The sequence below is a fragment of the Onychomys torridus genome, chromosome 5 (assembly GCF_903995425.1).
Source record: "Onychomys torridus chromosome 5, mOncTor1.1, whole genome shotgun sequence".
In the NCBI taxonomy this organism is placed as follows: domain Eukaryota; kingdom Metazoa; phylum Chordata; class Mammalia; order Rodentia; family Cricetidae; genus Onychomys; species Onychomys torridus.
The window spans coordinates 17,832,135-17,853,957 of NC_050447.1; positions in this window are offsets into that span (position 1 = coordinate 17,832,135).

Sequence of the window (21,823 nt, forward strand, 5' to 3'; positions counted from 1 at the left end):
CCATTCTATTTCACTTACCTTGATGGCATTGGAAAAAATCACTCTTTAGGCAACTTGGCATTATCCTGGCAGGTTCACGTTGCTTTTATTGTTTTGTTTTGTTTCCCATTTCTTAAATGACATTTTGAAATATGCATTTGTGTTTCTTTTTGTGAAATGCTCTTTTGTGAAAATGAAACTATGTTTGCATAACAACTAAGATCTTTGCTTTGAAATGCTTGGGGGTGTTGTTGAGAACTTTCATCTTGGGGGGAATGAACTTGTGAGCCAAGTCTGAGAGCTGAATTGGGGAACTGAATCCAAAGCGGGGCTGGCTGCATAGAGAGGGGGTGAGAAAGAGTGTGAGGTATTTCAAATACAAGCAGGCTCAGCAACAGAATGGAGAACTGCCTGGGCACCACTGTTGCCGTGGAACTTCTTGTTTTGTTGTGGCATATAAAGTACATTTTCTTAGACACTGGAAGAGCTAAATACCATCCCCTGTCCTCTTAATCTACAAATTTTCTAGGGGCAAATTTGGGCCAGTCATGTCTTTCCAATCTTGCCAGTAACTTTAGGTCAGAAATGAATTTGTTGAGCAGTCATATATTTGGAAATGGTTCTGCTGGAAACATCTGTGCTCAATAGAACGATACATCACCTTACAACTCCACAGCAGAGCTTTACGGGTTGGAATAGTCAATCTCCAGCTCTCTCTTCTGTTGTGGTGAAGGCTAGTCTGACTTCCAAAGGTTCACATCTCCTTCCATGGCTTCTAGTGTTAGTGAGAAACTGTCTGAGGTTCTAGTTCCCAATCTCCTTGGCAACTCACTGGATCCATATGACTGAGTTCTATCCAATGGAATGAGAGCAGAAAAAAAAAAAAAAACCCATCTAAAAAGGCCAGGGGAAACGTTCCACACCTCCTAGGGATATGAGACCCACAGAATGGGTTTGGGGAGTTCTGTGTTAACACATAGAGCTATAATGGAAAGAACTTGAATTCCAGAGTCCTTAAAATGAGCCTCTTAATGAGAATCAACCAAAGTGGACTATTATGTAAGTGAGAAATAAATGTTCCCCATGTTAAGCCAATGAGGAGAGCTGGGTATATTATCTGTTACAGCAGCTGACAGTCCCTTAATTAAGATCACTTTTGAACAGCTCAGTGACTTCCTTTTGGGAAATTATCTCTCCCATTATGTGTCATCTATATTAGATAGCAAATCACACGCCCTTTTCCCAACATGAGAAACACAGACCCTGTTTTGTCTCCCCCTTCCCCTCCTCCCACCATGTAGGCAGAGAGTAAGCACATGACTTGGGCTGAAGCAGCAGGCTGTGTGTCCTGGGGAGGAAAACAGGAGAAAAGGTATCAGGATCAGAGAAAGGCAGCAGCATCCCTCTGTCTACTGCCCTGCTTCAGGACACTCGCTAAATTCCTATTTTCTCGCTCCCCACAGCCATCCTGCTTCCTGCCTGTTTCTGGCCAAATTCAAAGCACTCCTCAGTTCTGTGAACTTCTAAGACCCTTCTGGTAAATTTCTCCTTCTTAAGCTGGTAGAGTTAGGTTTACTTGACTGTGACCAAAAAAATCCTAGTACTAGCCGAACTTGAAGGAACAAACAGAAAATAAAATTTGAAAGAGTCCATGTTCCAATAGATACTTTGAAGACTGCGTTTGGTAAATAACACTGAAAACAAATATGCATCTCTTAAAATATAGATTCACTGTACCTAGATGTCTCCTTGAACTCTGCAGGGATGTGGGGGTGGGAGTAGGAAAGGATTAGCCGTGGTTTTCTATAAGCTGCAATAAATATGAAGACAGTGAAGTCAAGGCAGGGGAGTATGATTGATTTATTACATTATAGTTCATTAAAAGTGTTCCATTGCCTTTTTAAAAACCATCCAGTCATTAAAAAATCTTTGCGGACACAGTTTCCAACATCGTTATAAGGGATTCTTGACAGCTCCTCATTTTTAATGGCACTGTTATAAACAGGCTCCATAATGGTCCTGCCTAGTAGGAGGCTGGTTTAGAGGCCAAGACTGAAGCAGCCGGGGCTGCTGCCGAGGTCCTGTGCAGAGATGGTGTCTGAAGTTAATTTGTGTGGAATAATTGAAAAACCTGGATTTTGTAGTATAATGTTAAAGGTACTTTCTAGAAGGGCCTCAAATTCCAACACAGGGCTCTCAGATGTGTTTTTTCTTGTAAATCCAAAAGATAAGAACTAACTGAAGAGTCACTGTCCTCAAACATCTAACGGGAGGAAATGATGCTGATGTGCAATTCAAATTGGTAAGACTGTGCCTCGGGCCAACTGAAGGGAAATGCCAGCTTTCTCATTTGTAGCAAATGGATGTGAGCTCTTAGCTAGTTTGGCTAGCGTCCCCAAGAGATCAGGCAGCAGGGGAAAAGATATGGGAGTGTGGGTGGACTGTGTCTGGAGCAGAGCTCCTGCTACCAGTCTCCTCTGCCCACCACAGAGAAAGCAAAGAAATACAGTGGCAGTCTCAATCATAGAAAATGCCAGTTATGCCCTTGAAATAAATGTCTAGTGTGACTGTTCACATCTAATTCCACTCCACAAACATCTCCCTGGTGCTTATTAGGTTGACAGCAAAAAGCTGGACTTTGCTGGATGTAGGGATGAATAAGACAATACGTGGAGCCCTGGTGTCAGTGTGGCTGGTCATGAATACAGGCAGATGGGCACAAGGGTTGGAATAGAAGGTCCAGGGGAATAGAAAACACACCTAGTATTTCACCTGCCTAGCACCTCCTCTTTTGAGAAAAGAACTTTATTTGTCGCTAGACAAACTGCCTTTCCACTCAGATTAGACTCACTGTTCTGGCCCACTTTGTGACCGGACTCCACCAAAGCACATGTGCTCCCAGCTCTGAGCAATTAGAGCATTCCACTTGACACCCCTGGTCCTTAGCAATAGGTACTTCAGCCAAGACAGGATGATGAGACTCAGCTTTGAGCTTCACTCGGAACTCCTAAGAAAATGATACTGGGGCTGCTCAGCCAATAAATGCAAACCTGGAGCCACCAGCAGCTCAATGCCTTTCCCTGAAAAGCATCTCCTAGAGACTAGTGACAGGTGCAGGAGAGCAGAGGTGAGAACTGCCTGATGCCACAGTCAGCTACCTCCATCCTTCTCTGCCTGAAGCCTTCATCCTGGATGTTTCAGAAAAGCAAGTCACTTGCCTCTGGAACAAGTCTTGCTACCAGTAGGATAGCTTTATGTGGAACTAAGGAAGACATCCCAGAAACCATGGATGTCAGGTACCTTTGAGGAATTCCACATCTTTCCTGTGCGCTATTCTGAACCAAGACATCAGAGTGGTTCTGTGGCCATCCTTTGCTTTCCTTGTGCCACCTAACTATATATACTGGCCACTTAACCCACTTGCTGTTACATTCAACATCTTCCCTTGCCCTGATATCTGTATCTTGAAGTACTGACCTCTCTGCAAAAGATGGTGCCCAGGCGCCATAGCAGCAGACTCTGGAAGAGAGAGTCTTGGGATGCCCAGCTCTGACTCAGACAGCCACCACTGAGCAGAAGTACAGGCACAGGAGGGAAAAGGGGTGGAGTCTTGGGCAGAGTTTTGAGTGGCCTGAGAGCCACAGTAAATCAGGAAACCATGCTGTGGATATCGCTCTGTGTAAATAAAGTTCTGATTGGCCAGTAGCCAGGCAGAAAGTATAGGCGGGACAAGAGAGAAGAGAATTCTGGGAAGTAGAAGGTTGGAGAGAGACACTCCCAGCCGCCGCCATGAGAAGCAACGTGTAAAGACACTGGTAAGCCACAAGCCACGTGACAAAGTATAGATTAATAAAAACGGGCTAAATATAAGAGTAAAAGCTAGATAATGGTAGGCCTGAGCTAATGGCCAAGCAGTTTAAATAATATAAATGTCTGTATGATTATTTCATACGTGGGTTGTGGGACTGCTGGGGCTTGGTGGAACCTGGAGAGAAGCTCTCCAACTACAAAACCAGCTCTGTCCTGGCTTTGAAACCACTAGCAAGATCAAGAGTGCTCAAGTGCCCAAGCAGTTGAGTGAGTTTCTGCATCAGCTTTGCTGAAGCTGCAGGTCTCTTGGGATAGCCTGACCTATCTTCAGCTGTGGATGGAGTCAAGTTTTCAGGAAGGGTTGCCCATTTCTCCATAAGCATCCTGCCAGGGATGCTGGCGCTCTCACCTGCAACTATGCTGCGCTGAGTCCTAATCAGGTGTGTGAGGTGTTTGGTTTCTTGCTTCATAGTCATTCTTCCCTGGATACCAGGTTGCTGATAAATTCTCGATGACCTAAATCCCACGGAGTAAAACGTAGCAAAGACTGATGTCCTCTGTGTCCCCGCATCGGCTGCTCAGGCTCCTCTCTGTTTTAGCCTCACAGTCTGAGATGCTTGGGGAGAATTAATCAGTGATCTTCTCTAACCCTGTCTCTGCTTTTAATGGCAACAAAGACAGTAACAGCCCAGTGCAATGCCTTCTCCTGAGTCATAAGTTCTTGTTTTGTCACACTATTTGTCCCTCCCATAGCAACATGCCATTACATCATTATCCTTCTCCTTGATTACTTAGGACTTTGATCCCCATCCTGTGACCCAAACACAGTCCATTCAGGAACCATGATCAGCGGCTGACAGCAGGTCTCAGCTTACCTGACAATGCTGGTCTAAGCTACATGAAGCTTGTGTTAAATAAAATTCTAAGGTTGAGCCAGGAAGATGTCATCCAGACTAAGGCAAGAAGGATGTTCCAAAGAGGTGGCAGCATGTGCCACACCCTCGCTTCCAGTGGAAGAACCATCTGTGATTTGAATATTGAAATTTAAACATGGTGAGGGTGGAGCTGACTCAAGGGGTATCCCTATCTGTGGTGTGTAGCCAGCACTCTCCTGTGGCCTCTTTGCTGAGATGTCTAGCTCACTTCTGCTTTTGTCTGGATGGTAGCCCAAGTCTCTCCTGCTGGAGAGGGGGGTTATGGCACATGGAGGGGACATGGCTGAACCTTCAAACCATCACCAGAGAGGGATGTGAGTAGGAGTACTACTGTCTTCCTTTCGGGTAGAACTGGAAAGTTTCCAGGAGAGGAATCTCCTTGGCCCAGCTTGGGTTTGGTGCCCATCACTTACCCATTGTGAGCACCATGGTAATGAATGGTGCACACCTCCAAACAGCCCCTCTTTGCTGGTTTCTGTCATCACAAAGGACAGTGACTGTTATTTATTTACTGATTTACCAGGTGTGAGAAAACATGAGGTACAAAAGAACCCACTATAAGAGATAAGAGTTTTTATTAGGGAAGGGAAAGAAATGGATGTGAGTAGGCCTACCAGAGAGGAACAGGCAGAGGTGGGCAGGGAGTGGGTGGAGTCTGCCTTTATAGGTCATCCATGCATGCACATATGGGCTTAAGTAGCTATGCCACGCACGCCCATATATTATGTGACCACACTGAGCAAGGATTACTAGAATGGAAGGCCTTGGAATGACTAAGCATTTTGCTTGACAGGTGACAGTGCGTGAATGGTCTTGTAACTCCAGAAGTGGCTAGGAATAATAAGTGACCACCATAGAAATTGTTATAAATCAGGTTCCCGTCTTCCAAGTGTTCCTGACAAACAGATCTCCTCCAAAAAGGAAAGAAAATCTCATCCACAGATACATGCAGTTCTTCACGTGGAATCTTAGGGAATTGTTAGATCTCCAGTCCTTTCCTGGCCCTAGTACTAACTACCTGTGTACACAAAGGATGCTTTAAGTTATTTATTTCTAATTTCAAAAATGTCTGTGCATGACCTAAGTGCCTTGTGCCCAAGGGGGCCAGAAGAGGGAAATGGGAAACGCTGAAACTGGAGTTTTAGAGGTTTGTGAGCTGCCATGTGGGTGCTCTTAACCATTGAGCCATCTCTCCAGCCTCCTACACATTAGTGGGATAATTCTTGGTAGCTGATCATTTGCAGAGGCAAGCACCTTCTTGTAGCAACTCAAATCATATCCAGCTCCATTCTACTAGTGTGGCCACTTTAAGCCTGTCTCAAATGTCCATGCCATATCCTCTCTTCTCTGTTCATCACACTCTGCTGCAATCACTGCTAGGAAAATAGGAGAGCATTTATATTCAGACAGAGCTGGGAACTGGTTGATACATGATCTCAACCAACTTTGAGAAGAGAAAGGTAAAAACAATGGCGTTGAATTGCAGATTGTCAAGCTGCAGAGACATAGTTCTGTTCTAAAAAGGGGAGGGCATCTTTTCTTCAAAACTGGGTAGAGAAATATTTCAAATGGAATAAACAGCTATTTGAAAGCTGCCCTAGAGCGAACTGGAAGTCAGCACAATGCCCAGGCATTCACTTGTTTAAGCCTGGGGGAATGCACACCATACATGCTCACTCGTTCTCTCTCTCTCTCTCTCTCTCTCTCTCTTTCTCTCTCTCTCTCTCTCTCTCCATTCTTTATGCATACATATTTACACACAATATACATAAAGAATGACCTTCTCCCACTCCACTACTCTGCTGCCTGCAACGGTAACATTTACTGGAGATTTTATTACAAAAGCCACAAAATGAAATTCTAATCAATAATAGTTTCCAGGATGGTGAGGGGGAAAAAAAGGGAATTGAATACATTCATAGGTAAAAGATGCTATTATCTCAGTTCAGTAACTATGAAAGAGAAATAGATGAAAAAATCTGGGTTTTATATTAAAACCCAGCACAGCTGTAGAGTTACATAATAAAGCATTGCCTGTATCCATGGAAATGAGAGTAATTGATGCACCACAAGTTATTTTTATAAACCCAAACAAAAAAATTCAATCAGAAATGTCTCTCCCCATTTTGGGAGCATTGTATATTTTGTATCTGTACATAATGCTCACATTTAGAGTCTGAATGCACTCTCTATTGATCAGCCTTGCTGAATAGGACGTGCTGCCTCCCCTGAATATTCAGGATTAGAATCCTGCGGCCTAGTTCCCACTTCTTCTCACTCGCCAGACTTCCTTTGAATACATTACACAGAGCTTTAAAAACAGGCAGTGCTGACTTGGGGTGGGGGGGGGGAGTAAAGGAGCCGGGTTCCTGGTTTTGGAGGTGTCAGAAGGGCTAAATTTGAAGATGACAGCTCTTTGGAATAACATGCCTTGAACTCCACCACCACTCCCAATGCTATCAATCCTCATCCCCTCAGCCCACGCATGCATTTACTTAGTGCCTAGCACAGAGCTGAGCACACAGCAGGCCTTTCCAAAACAACCATGGCACATTAATCACCCCAGTTTGCTTGGCAAAGGACAGTTGAAGACACCCGTTACAATCACACTCTAGGGTCACACTCCAACCCTGTATTGGCTCTGCAGAGAAGACACATAAGAATCTGTAGAATGAATTCATTTCTCCAAGAGAGTTCTTTTCAGTAAGAGCTGGAGCAAAGGTAGATGGTCTGGGTAGGGGAACAGGGTCCTGAACTCATGTTCCTTTTTCTTTGTGTGATTTCAGCACTCTGTTCTTTGAATTCTTAACACTTTTTAACAAAGGGCCTCTTGTTTTCATTTTGCACTGAGTACAAACTGAGTGTTGATAGATGATCCTGCAAAGCTGTGACAGTTAAGAGCCTGCATTTAGCAAGTAGACAGGTAAAAATCCACCTTCATCATTTAACTGGTTAAAAGATTGTAGCAAGTTAAACCCCTGAGCCTCTGTGTACTCATCTATGAAAGGAAGATAATAGCAATATTGACATGGTGGGTTGCTATGAAAATTACACAGCAGAATATTTGTAATGTGCTCATGGTTTAAAGAAAAGCAAAGCCTTGCTCAGTGAATACCATTAACGTTCAAGTTGAACTGAGTAAAAGAAAGACCTGAAGGATAGAGGGGGTCACAACTGAAGGCTGGAGACTGTTAACTAGACTCTAGCCGTATGAACACTGAGTGACCATGGAAATTGCTTTAAACAGAACAACCATATTAAAGATAGGTCTTAAAACCCTCCAACACACTCTTACCTCCAACATCATGTCAGCTTCATTCTAGAATCTCCTCCGTGAAAGGTTGTGCTGGGGGATAGAGAAGCTGCCAGCATGAAGTCCCCTCCACTGTTACTTCCAGATGCTCTGCCACAGTAGGGAGTTGAGCTATGTTGGGGCAGGTGACATGACAGAGATTGGAAAGTCCCATGAGCAGCTTTCTGTCTCATCCATACAGACACATACTTACAGACATTCATCTCTCTTGATAAGTTACTTACAAAGAGCCTCACCAAATCATACGGTAATTCTGCTACCAACGATTCAAATAACTGCTAAGCTATTTGTTTGCTGTAGTTGTACCATTTTACAAACCCACCTCCAGAAATCTGCTTTCTCTACATCCCTACTAATAGTCTTTATATTTGAACTTCTAGATTTTGGCCATTGTAATAGACATAAAATGACACCTCATTTGGTTGCTGATTTCTGGGTTGTTTTTGTTTGTTTGTTTGTTTGTTTGTTTTTTTAAGTGACTAATGATCATTTTTCCCAGCACTTATTGGTCATTTTTTATCTTCTGGAGGAAAATATTTATTCATCTCTATCACACATTTTTAAAATTTTGATATAATTTGTGGAAAAAATATTCCTTAACTATTGCATGACCCTGTCACCCTCATCAAAGCTTACTTGTCATAATGCATGAGAGTGGCTTAACTCCTCATTCCATCTCACATCTCCATGTTTGTCCTTGTATTTCTACCACAATGTCTTTTATCACTTTGTAGTAAGTTTTGAAATGCGGAAACATGAATCTACAAACTTCTCTTTTCTCTGAATTATTTTTACTATTCTAGGTTCCTTGGGTTTCCAAATAAATTTCAGAATCATCTTGTCTATTTTCATGAAAGGTAACCTGAATATTGGTAAGATTTCACTGAGTCTCTAAACTGTTTTGGACAATATTGTCTGGTAACAGTAAATCTTCTAATCCATGAACATGGTATGTCTTTCTGTTGGTTCAGATGTTAATTTCTTTCAATAATGTTTGCAGTTCCTTAGTACAATGATTGTGGTTTTTATTCTTTAGTAGTTCATTATTTTGAGTTGTATTAACTTGAATTGTTTTTGTATTTCCATTTTCGGATTGTTCATTTGTTTTTATTATTATTCGTGTGTGTGTGTGTGTGTGTGTGTGTGTGTGTGTGTGTGTGTGTGTGTGTGTAGGTACGTGCATGTGAGTGCAGTTGTCCTCAGAGGCCAGAGGAGTTGGATCCTTTTGGGGTAGAAGTTAAAGGCCATTGCCAGCAGCCTGATGTGGTTGCTGGGGATGGAACTCAGGTCTTCTGGAGTACATGCTCTTAAGTGCTGAGCCATCACTCCAGTCCCTTTTTTAAATTTTTAAAGTAAAAAAAGGGGGGATGTATGTGAGTGTATGTGTGCATGTACGCATGGTGTGTGTTGGGAGTGGTGCCCATGCCCTAGAAGTCATGTAGAGATTGGAAGACAACTTTATGGGGAAGTTCTCTCCCTTCCAGTGGTAAGACTCAGATCCCCAGGTCTGTATGGCAAGCTGCTTTGCTCTTGGAACCATTCATTGGCCCTGGTTTTTCAATCTTCTCACTACAGCTTGCAAATTTTGTGAGCACAGTTATTTCTTCTAATATCTTTTTTTTTTTTTTTTTGTGGCTCTTCAGGAATTCTATGTTTAAGACAAACTTCATCTGCTATCAGATAGCTTTTCTCAGTACAGATGCCTTTTTTTGTCTACTTGTCCTGACTAGAACTAATACAATGTGTAATAAAAGTGAAAAAGCATCTTTATCTTGTAGGAACAAGATTTTGGTAAAAAAAAATAAATAAATAAACAACATAATTTTACATCAAGTATTGTGTTAAATCTTTAGTAGATGTCTCTTTTTATTTTAACTAAGTAAATTCCTATTTATTTCTGAATCCACCCAGCCAGATAACTACATTCCAGAGCTTGTTTCCCTCCTTGGTGGTTTGTTACTGCAGATGTGTGTGATTATTTGACCCACATCTGCTACCCACTGAACATATACTCCATGAGTACCAAGGAGCTGTTTGTAACCACTTTACCCCAACTCCTGGCACAGGGTACAGGAATTTGAATGAACGAACAAACGAATGAACGAATGAATGAAGCCACCATACATGGAATTAGAAGGCTGCGAGGACACTCAGTACTCCATTCCTCTTGATTTTAAACCACAGTTTTAAAAAAATCTTTGCTATGCTCTGGAAGGAAAAATCCACTTTTGCTCTTGAAGTAACAGGAAAGCTCCCGTTTTGGAGATGACTCTTAAGCAGTGAGGACATTATAAATTTCCCCATTTCCCACTAAATCTACCTTATTCCTGCTATCATGCCTGTGGCTCTCTGTCCACATCCATCCTAAGAGCATGTACAATTTCCACTGGGCTCATGTCACACATATTAGTTTTCTCTCCCCCTTTCTCTGTGAAGGGAACAGCCAGGCATGGTCTGTCTTGGTCTTCAGAAATTTGTCAAATGGAGAAAAGAGAGATGGCCACCATTGAGTAAGTAATTTAAAGACCTAATAAAAAAATAAAGTTTTGTTTAATGCATATTCATTCTGAAATGTCCGGGGCTCTTTTGTTCTTTCAACACAAGAAACATTATTGCATTTTAATTCTTAGTGAACAAATCAATGTTTTAATGACACTGTAACCAAAATTCCTATCTAAGTAGGGCCATAGGAGATCTTGTGGTCTGGTCAATGGGGACCACATATCCTTTTCAGCTAAAATCATAGTAAGCGTTTTCTTCATCCATGTTTATCCAAGCCATTTCACCTGCCCAGAGTGACTGTGTCTTTCTCCTGTATTTTTAAGTAGCAGCTTAAAATCTTACCTGGTTCCTGAAAAACTTCTGTCACTACCCTTCCAGCCAGAGCCATGCAAACCTTCCATATCTGCCTGACACAGCACAGACCTCCTGCAGGCCTGAGGGCTGCTCAGCTAACTTCCAGCTCCTTGAAGACTTCATCCTCACCAAACTGTGTTAGTTACTGCTCTCGTTGCTATAACACAATCCCAGACACAGAGAAAGTCTAAGATAATTTTTTTTTTTTTGAGACAGGGTTTCTCCGTGTATCCCTTGCTGCTGGAACTCGACCTGTAGACCAGGCAGGCCTCAAACTCAGAAATCTGCCTGCCTCTGCTTCCTGCATGCTGGGGTTAAAGGCCTGTGCCACCACCACCCAGGTTGAGGAAGTATTCTGGATTTTAACAATTTCTAGCCATACATCCTTTTCTATCTCACGTGTACCGTTTGTAGATACAAGCTTATATGCATTGATTAATATCAGTTACAAGTGTATCTTATCTTTTTACAGACTAGAGTATGTTTCCTGATACCATGGAACTTGCCATATTCACCTCTATTCCTTCATATTAATTTTCTCTTGTGTATAATATATTCTTATGCTTATTTCAGCTTAAGACAAAGCTAACTCACAGTTTCTGGTGCTCACAAGCCAGATCTTCTCACAAACTCGGGATCTTCTTCTAGGATGGCTGGCCATTGGCTGGATTTGTTTCCTTGCATTTGAAGGCCTGAGGTCACATTAGCCTAATTATTGGCCAGGCACTGCAGGTGTTAGGGACTGTCTATGGTCGCTGCTATGTGGCTCCCAGGGCAGTTCAATTGATCCCAGATGGATCTGGGGTCATCGTTTTAGAGGTGTCAGTCTCTAGTCACTAGCTGCATTGATTCTGGGCCACCATGAAGCAGATGGTCATGGTGGTGCCCCAGAATCAATGATGAGCAGTGATGTAAAGAATGAAGCAGGAATCAGGGAGCAGATACCGCCTTTAAAGTCAGGCATCCATGTACCTAGTCCTCCCAGGAAGGCTGCACCCACCTCCAACAGTTTCAAAAGCCTTTCAGAATAATGTCATCAACTTGGGACATGAGCCTTTCAGAGACGTCTCATACTGAAACCTTAACGGTTCCTTTCAACAACCTCAGTACATTCATGCTCACAGTCGCCAAAACTGGGGAAATTATCTTGGTATACACATACTTCATTACAAAACCGTCACTGCCCACTCTGCATTGCCACAATTACCCAGTCCCAACTCCCTACCACACACATATACCTAGGCCTGTACCTTACTTGACCTTACCTTACCCCACCCTTTCATTCTGTTGCTACTAAATAAGTGTGCTGATTAGATTTGTGTCACCTCGACACAAGCTACAGTCACCTGGAAAGAGAGGTCCTCACTTAAGAAGATGCATCCATTACATTGGCCTGTAGGCAAATCTGTGGGGCATCTTTTTGATTAATGATTGCTGTAGGAAGGCCCAGAACACTGGGGTTGGTGGTGCCCCTGGGCAGGTGGTCCTGCGTCGTATAGAAAGCAAGGTGACAGAGCCATGAGAGCAAGCCAGTAAGTAACATTACCTCATAGCCTCTGCTTAGGTTCTTGTCTCCAGGTCCCTGCCTTGAGGTCCCGCCCTGTCTTCCCTTCATGATGGACTGTAAGATGAAATAAACCATTTCCTCCTCCTTTGGGTCATGGCGTTTATCACAGCAAGAGAAAGGCAGACTAATACAATGAGTAATCTTGCCTCTAACCTATTTCTTTCTATAGACACTGACTCCACATATAACAAGAAAGTATAGCCACGCCCAGACCCGCTGTGCTAGCCCTCCATCCTCTTCCCGTAAGAGGACTGTTAGATCACACGAGCTAGCTCATAGTCACAGTGAGTATACTTAGGTCCTTGGAAAAGTACATTGGACATCAAAGAATTGATTCTAATGCAGAAATATCAGGGGATTGACACTAAAGAGGGAAGGCTGGAGGAAAAGGGTTTAAGACACAATGAAGTTAAAAATATTTTCTTAAGATGGACATGACCTACAATATAAACTTGTTTTGGACTTGGGAAATTGGAATAATTTCTACCTTAGTTTCTTGAAGACATGACAAAATTATGGAGGAAGAGATAGAATACAGCCTTTCAGGAGAAGACTCCAACTCCACTGATCATAAAGTATTAACTTATGACTTCTTGTTGTTTCCCTAAAATAGAGGCTTCTAATGTCTAGATGAGGAACATTTCCTCAGTACTGGGTCAAGTGACGTCATGTTCTGGTTAGCCATTTCTCGAGATAAACACATCATGATAAACAAACACACAAAACCCCTGACTTATGGTACCTACCTTTTTCTGTCCCATCAATATCCCAACAAGGACAATTTTTAAGCTCCCAAAGGCCGTACAGACAGTTTGTCGAATCCCTGTAAGTTGTATAAACTGCTACACAACAGCACTGCACTAACATCTACTTCTGTATGTCTCCACACAGGTAGGTTGAGAGATATGATCCCCCAGTAAGCCTCTGGTCTAGCATTGGCATGGGCATTCACACTTTGATGAACTGCTTTGAGAAATCTGGTAGTTGTGGTGACTTGGAGCCCATAAAGATAAAAACCTTGTTTCCCAAAGGTTTAATTCTCAAAGATTGATAGGTAATAGTGCCCTAACCATAGCATGCACTCTAAAGCTCCACCTTGTTATACTTTCAAGGCCCACACACTAATGCGGTTCTTGGGTAATCTTTTTCAACATTAAGGCATCTGTGGCTAGACTTTCAAAATAGTTAAAGACCATTAGCAAAGAGAAAAAAAATTCCCACTTCCACAAAAAAATTATTTTGATGGAACAAGATAAAATTGCTCTCAAATTTTGTATTATTTATGAGCAAGTCACAGCTCATAGGGTGAGAGGTCAGTGAAGAGAGATGAAAGCGTGGTGTGGGAACACAGGCTGGGGTTATGGACAGCATGTACAAACAATGTTCACCTCTTCTTAACCTGGTGTGTAAATAGCTCTGCCATGTGCTTCTCTCAGCCATGAGACGAGGTTTCTGCCTCCAGGAATGGGTGAAGTCCTTAAGGCTTAGGTACATTTTGCAAGCAAATTGTAATAGAAAACCCGAACTAAACTCAAAAAGGAGTGAAAGGTATCTTTAATTAACAGTTTGTGAGGAGAGAGCCACTTTCTGATGTCAAGTCCTACAAGGATTCAAAGCATCTAATAGTTAAAAGCAGAGGTCATCACACTCCGTGCAGTTCACTTGGCTTTGACCATTGTATTTTTCTTTCAAATTGTGTTCAGTTATCTGGCCATGACCCCATATTCACATTTGTATATTCTCTCTCCCTCTCTCCCTCTCTCCCTCTCTCCCTCTCCCTCTCTGTCAGTTATGGCACCTCTTTCTCACTTTGCCTGGATTCTTCAGAGTCTAAAATCCTGAAATCATAATATCAATGCATACCTGTAGACTGCTAACCACAGTCGTCCTTGCATATTTCTATAACTTCTGTCTGTTTTGAGAAACTGTCCCCCATGCCTTTAAGAATCTGGTTGGGAAAGGACACAAGTCCAAGGGATTGTTATGGCCAAGAAGGCATGCTTGGGCTCAAGGTCTTCTCCTCACACCTCTCCATCTACTGCGTTCCACTACCTAAAAAACCTCAAGCAACTTCTCTAGCCTTCTGAAGTCTTCCCATCTCTAACCTAGGCACAAAGTACCATTAAACATTTTCTTTATCCAATTCAAACACACTCATAATGAAGGTGTGAGTTCTCCCCAGCCAGGAGCATCTCCTTTCTTGTCTTCCAGCAGACTTGATTAGGTGTGTCCCTCATCTCATTGTTCCCACTAAATTGGAGCCTATTTGAAGTATCCAATTCATCATATTCACAGTCATTCATCATAGCCACTGAATGCCTGACAGCATGTCGCATGATGCCCTGCATGCTGGGACCTCTTAGGGGCAGGTCACACATCTGCCTTCTTCGTTATACCTCTGCTTTACAGAGCAGTGCTTGATAAATCTAGACATGCAATAAATATTGGTAAAATATAAAGTCAGTACATCAGGAACAGGGTAATATGTTTCATACAAAGTGATACATCAATCAGCGGAGCAGCAGAGTTCTTGAAAGTTGTTTTTCACTGTTGTATGCCTGGAGTTTGGTCTGTTCGTGGTCAGAAAATGACCAGTAAGTGAACTACTGAATCAATCAATCAGTCTGCTGGCCCGGTGTAGCTTCCATTGCTGCATGGAAAGCAACTTGCAATCTGAAAGTGCTGTTTGGTGGGGCTGAAGTAGCATCATGGCCTTAGAAGCAATGGCATAGACCCTAAGACACAGAGGGTCCCCTAATCAGTGACTCAAAGGCATGACAATTTTGCTTACTAGGGGGGTATTTGGCAGTGTCTGGAGACAGTTTTCGTAATCATCACTGGGAGATTATTACAAGACCTAGTGTATAGAGTCCAGGAACACTGCGAACCATTCCACAAGGAAATGACAGGACCTCCTGCATATCAACAGTTCAGGCACTGGGAAAGCCTATAAATGATCAGTTATGAGTGATCGATTCTCTCACGGTAACATGCTAAATTAAAAAAGATAGGGACTTTCTGTGTGGTGGTCTGTCTCACTCACCTAGTCGCAGAAAGTCAGGACAGAAAGATCACACTAGAGTTCACACCTGAACCCTCTTTCTATTTAATTATTTTGTTCTGTTTTGATTTTTTTGGGACAGAGTCTCACTATGTAGCAATGGCTGACCTGGAATTCTCTGTATAGACCAGGCTGGCCTCAAACTCACAGAGTTTCACCTGCCTCTGCCTCCTGAGTGATGGGATTAAAGGTGTGCTCCAACACACCTGGTTTTGAACCCTTTATTCTAAAAGGTGACCAGGTCCAGAAGGGGGAGTGAATGGTCTAGGTCATGTGGTTGGTGAATAATAGCAGGTCAGTATAAGAAGTGAAGCTCCTGGAACTCACGCAAGGCAGGAGAATTCTATGACTCATGAGATCCTTCCCTTGTTTAAAAAAAAAAAAGTCTTTCCCTATTAAGGGTAGATAAAATTATTCCACCTGTGACTATTACATTTTGTGGCCAAAGGGAGATTATCCTGTGAGTCTTACCTACCCATAGGAGCTTTTTAAAATCAGATTCTCTTGCTGATTGCTGAACAGGAAGTCAGACAGATGCACAACCACCAACTAGCTACAGATTCAAGTAAACATCAGCATTGTAACTACCTTGTGGGAGCTAACAAGACAGCCACCACAAGCAGTGTCTAGCAGCTGCATTCCTGGCCAGTAGCTAGAAGGATAATGTGACATAGAACCTTCAAATGCAAAGAAATAAACTCACCAATAGCCAGCCATCTTAGAAGAGGATCTTGAGTGAAGGCTTTGAGCCCCAGAAACCATGATAGAGCTGTGTGTTACCTTGAATGAACTTATGATTATACAGCAAGAGGAAAATTGGTGTAAAGGGAGAGAGGTGTATACGGCAAGCTCCCCGGTATCAGGAAACTTTTATTCTAGCCCTGAAGAAGGATAAGATGCACATGTAGGGATTTTAGTGTTTATCGGGGAATATAAGCTTGCATCTGCAAGGTTACAAGAAAAATAGAAAACGAAATGTGGCTAAAGAGAGTATGTAAAATCAAGTCAATTCTCTTAGAATCTCAGCCACCATCACCAGGATGGGTTCTTGCTTGGCCTTGGACAGGAGTCCTGGGATGTGCAGGTTCAGCCCACTCATCAACCTGGGAAAGAGGAGGTCCTAACAGCAGAGCCCATTTCAGGTAAATGCAGACCCCAGCAGGGCTGTGGCTCTACACACCTCCCTTGATACTGTAGCCAGGGTCAGGGTCTCCCAGGGTGGGGCCACACAGAGTCCCACTTAGCATATATCCATAGATGTACAGGCTTTAAATCAAGCCTAAGGCTGGTAAATAAAAATCTTCTAGCCCCCTATACTGGCGATTGGACTTCATGATAATATAAGAAGGGCTTCCTTTTCAAAGATGAGCTCATATTGCCTTGCTCAAGTTGGGGCACCTCTGAAGGATGCCTTTTCAGAGCTCCCATAATACCCCCATAAGGCCTTAGTCATCTCCCTACAGAGGCCAGCCTCCCCCTTTCCTCTGTCCTCATTCCTTACTGTCCTATACGAGTGTCCCCCAAGGACATTCCCAGAGGAGCCAGTCCAGGAGAGCCACCCTCTCCTTCCTGAGTCACCTGGGACTGTCTCCTCCCTGCGGGGGGTTCTTCTCATCTGCACCTTTAGCTCCTGATCCCTTCCTCCTCAGCCTGCCACCTGCTGACACAGACCCGGTGGCTTCCAGGAGTCACCCATTTCTCAGGAGAAAAATATCACCATTACCTCTCACTGCTTGTGTGTTGTTTGTCGTCCTGGGGACCAAACTCAAGCCTGAAGAATGCTAGGCAAGCACTCCATCCTGGAGATACACACCCAGATCTGCCGTCACCTACTTACTACAGCATGCTGGTCACATCTCTTTCTGGCAGTTGTACACACAGATGACCACTCCTATTAAAAGGACCAGCTCAAATAAATGAATAAATGAATAAATAAATAAATAAATAAATAAATAAATAAATAAATAAATAAATGCACGTTTAATTATGTGCAATGAGAGCATCCATGACATTTGCTGGCCAGGTTTGCTTGAGACTTTCTCATCGTACATATCCCTGTAGCCTGTTATTCCTCAACAGATTGGACAAGTTTCAAGGTTAATAAAAACGCTCTGGCAAATTGCTATTTTGAAAGTGATTGAAGGCAATATTCCACTCACCACATATGTTTGACCTTTTGGGGGAGGAAAAGCAGAAGAAGCTTGTGGAAGCCTCATGTAGGGTTAGTTCTCTCAACAGCTCTAAATTAGTTGGCCTGTGTTGAGTTGCTTTAAGCACTACCAAGGCCAGCTTTGCTTTCCGACGTCTTTTCTCTCTCTACTTGAACTCATCACGTTAAACAATAGTGATAATAATCATAGCTCAGCAAATAGCTGTCTTCTTGCTGTCAGGCTCAGCACACTACCCTCTGTGTGAATGTTCTTGTTGAATGTGCACAACAGCCCTGCAAGTCAACATTTCTATTCCATGGGAAACAGAAATAGGGAATTGAGGTTTAGAGGAACTAAGGAAACTATCCCAATCAAAGTGTTTCAGGGGTGGTGCCTGGATGAAAACTGAGGGCTTCCTGTAAGCCACCTCAAAACAGCTTGTCTTCAGTCATAGCTATAAGGACCATGGGGGCTTCCAACAGGGTCTTCTCCCAACCTTCAGAAGGCCACCTATTCCTATGAGCAGGCAACAAGTTTGGAGGAATCCATAAGCCCACAAGGAGCCCTTATTGGATGACTCACAAGAGCTTTGGAGCAAAGATCCCAGCTCTCTGGGCAGTGGGGTGGGAGGGGACCACCCTAAAGAGGAGACCACCCTAAGGAGGCCTGTGTTGGTCAGCATTGTTTTCTGATTGTTAAGCTCCAGCCACCCCCTGTCCATGCTGAGCTAGTAATGCTCTTTTATTGGCCACCATCTCTTCCCTGACTCACACCTCCTCATCCTAAGTAATATCCTGTGCCCCCCTCAAATGAATGACTTGCACTTGAATCTTTGGCTCAAAGTCACTCCTGGAGCGAATAAATAAATCTTCCTGGGAATACTGGGGGAGGACAGTGTTGGGCTGACTCATGATTCTCCTTTGGTAACATCAATGACTTTGGATAATTCTCTCTATTACACTGGTCCTATATCTTAGGCTACCTCTCAACTAAACTCTTGCAAGTAAAATCCTCCCTAAGGAAAACCAAGAGTTTTTGTACCATTTAGTCATAGATTTAAGACTTTTGGAGGTTTAAAGGAAACCCAAACCAGTGCTTCAGATATGATTTCTACCCCACTCCCACCCTGCCCCTCCACATACACCAAGACAATATGCTAGTTGGCCCATGATCGGGTTCAGAGATTCTGCCCTTAATCTCCCTACTCTTCTACTTAAAAGCCTTGTCACCTATGACAACCTTTCTAACTTCTCAGCGACCTTATAACTGCAGTGAAAATCATGATGAGAAGGTCTGCTTTGTGAGGTTATGGCGAGTAAAGTTTGATTTGTATAGTGTTTACACACTATTATTGTTGTCATTGTTAACTGTTGAGGATGAGATCATGGGATGAAAGCTCCAAAACCGTAAGGCAACCCTTGAATTGTGCCTTGCTCTCCTCTTGTCACACTCCTTCTGCCATTCAGAGGACCACAGTCAAACCAGAACTTTGGGGTAAGACATCAGTTTGCCAGGGCATCCCTCCTGCCCTGACATCATCTGAGTGTTAAGTGAGTTAAGGTAGAATTCAGATCTTTGGAAAAAGAAGACAGATGGGTGTGTGCTCTCTTAGAACAATGCTTTCCTCTTTGGAGGAAGATGTAAGAGTGTCCCATAAGTGAGGCCCACCCTGCTGAGCCCCAACTCCCCCACCCAACCTCCACTCACTCCTTTTCCACTTTAGGCAGACTGCCCTCCTAACACCCTGTCTAGTTCACCTCCCTCTGGAGTCCTGTCTTTCCTGGCAATTCTTCCTGAGTGGGGGTGGGGGTGGAGGGAGTAGAGGCTATATTTCTGCTGGAGGTCACATATTGAGATTGACTCTTGTACAACATGGTTCCTTGAGCCCTTGTTATCTCTCACCATCCACACTCAGAAATGCTTTGCTTTGTATCAAAAGATCTGTGCACAAATGCCTCTGTACTTAACGAAGACGTGCAACCCTTCTCCCTTCTGCATCCCACTTCTCATACATGTCATCAATCAGTCATTCAAAGGTGCATAGAAATGAGGCTTATGAAAGAAGAGACACCTCACGCCTTTGCTTCTTGGTAGAATTTCTTGGTAGAATAACTCTTAGACACATGTTAGAGCAGGGTTCATCAGTCTTTTGAAAAGAGGTAGACAATAAATACTCGAAGGTTTGCAGGGCATATGGCTTTTGTCACAACTGTTCTCCTCCAGACGATACATAAACAAATGAGCTTGGATGTGTTCCAATGTAATTTATTTACAAACAAGGTGGGTGGCCCCTGACTCCTGTTCTAGATTATTTCACAGGGTCCCCAGGGTTGGTCCCATTTGTCAAGTGATTTACTCATTAATGTACTCTTTCTTTCTCTCAGCCTCCATATTGCTAGCACTCTGTGACCATATTATATCCTGGTCTTAGTTTTGCCGTAGAAGAAATCCAAACTAAGACCAATAGGTCAAGTGTAAGATATCATGAAGTCAGATGATGGAAAAAAGTATCCAGTCTGATGGAGTCTCAGGGAGTGGTCCAGGCAAAAGAAAGAGCAATTGTATAACTGGGGGCAGAAATCACAGATGCATTGAGAAACCAGAACAAGATCTGAGTGGCTGGAGCATGGGAGGAGGTAGCCATAGCAGAACAGAGCCATCACCCACAGAGATGGGACCAGATCCCACGGGACTGTACAGGCCTTGCTAAGACCTTGGATCTAGGCCCTTAAGTAGCAGGGAGGGATGGAAGCATCAAAGCAGCCAAATGAATGACATGTACGCATGTGGAAAGGCCAAACATGAGGGGCCACTTGGAGCTCTGTCTCCTGCCCCCTACCGGGTACTAGTGGCTTGCTTCCTCTCACTCTGTTCACCCCCATTTGACTAGAATCCCTGGCAGGAAATCAATAGCATCACCCTAAACCAGAGCATCAGTAGTTAAGTGCCCTCCACCAACAGAGGACCAAGAGGAAATAACCAATAATAATATACAATGAGACAATGGCAGGAAAAACAAATCTGCAGCACTCGGGCTTCACTGGGTTATTACTTAGATTTGGGAAAGGATTCGGGAGTAATATCGTTGGCTTCTACCAGCTCCTTGACAACTATTACAGAATGTCCCTTCCACCTTGTTTGTCTCTATCCTTGTCTTGAAGAGCTGGTGTTATGAAGTCTCCAAACAGGAATCCTGGAAAAGTTGCTCCCTTTGCTGTTCCCTGTCACTCCTTAACCAGACAAGAAAGAACTGTCACCCAGAGCTGTGGCTGTGTCCCCATGCTTTCCAGAACTTTCTTCTGCTAGTGTGTAGGCACGCAGGAACCCAATATGCTCTGTACCCTGTGGGCTGAGGAAACAGGACATTTTCTGATATCATGAACATCTACCTTGTACTTGATGGAGGGTGGAATAAATCCACAACAAAGGGAAGTTCTTTGGAGGAGTCCTCATGGTCACCAGACTGCTGGTAGCACTTCTTCCCAAGAGGTTTAATGGGGGGCGATTTCCCACATCCCTGTGGGAAGATTCAGTCTGTCACAGCAATGCAGCCTGGCAGAGGTAAGTCTTTTCTGTAACTAGAACCACCTGCTTCCTAAGCATGCCAAAGCATCTTTCTGCCCCCTTAGCCTGCCCTGACACACTGCCTAAACATGGGAACACATTGTACATGTGTTACTTGAATTTCTTTTGGGTTGTTTTGAGGAAGCAGTATTGTTGATACAGTCAGATCCAGGGCTGACATATCCTATGAATCCCTACAGTCACACAGCTGGGAATCCCTACAGTCACACATTCTATGAATCCCTACAGTCACACATCTGAGCATCCCTACAGTTATACAGAGGCATCACTAGCTTTCTAAGGTTAAAACATTAAAACAGCCTTTGTGCCTTGCCTCCTTTTTCCTACTCTTCTGTTTTACTGTTGTCTTACTTGGTTGGGTTGGGTTTTTGCTGCTGCTGCTGCTGCTGTTGTTGTTGTTTGCTTGTTTGTTTGTTTATGGTACTTCTAGTCTTTTTTAGAGGTTTTATCTTTCTTTGCTTTATTTGGGATAGGCTATCACTATGTAACATGAGCCAGCCTCAAGTACTCTGTCCTCCTGCCTCAGCCTCTGGAGTACTAAGATTACAGATATGGAGCACCATGTCA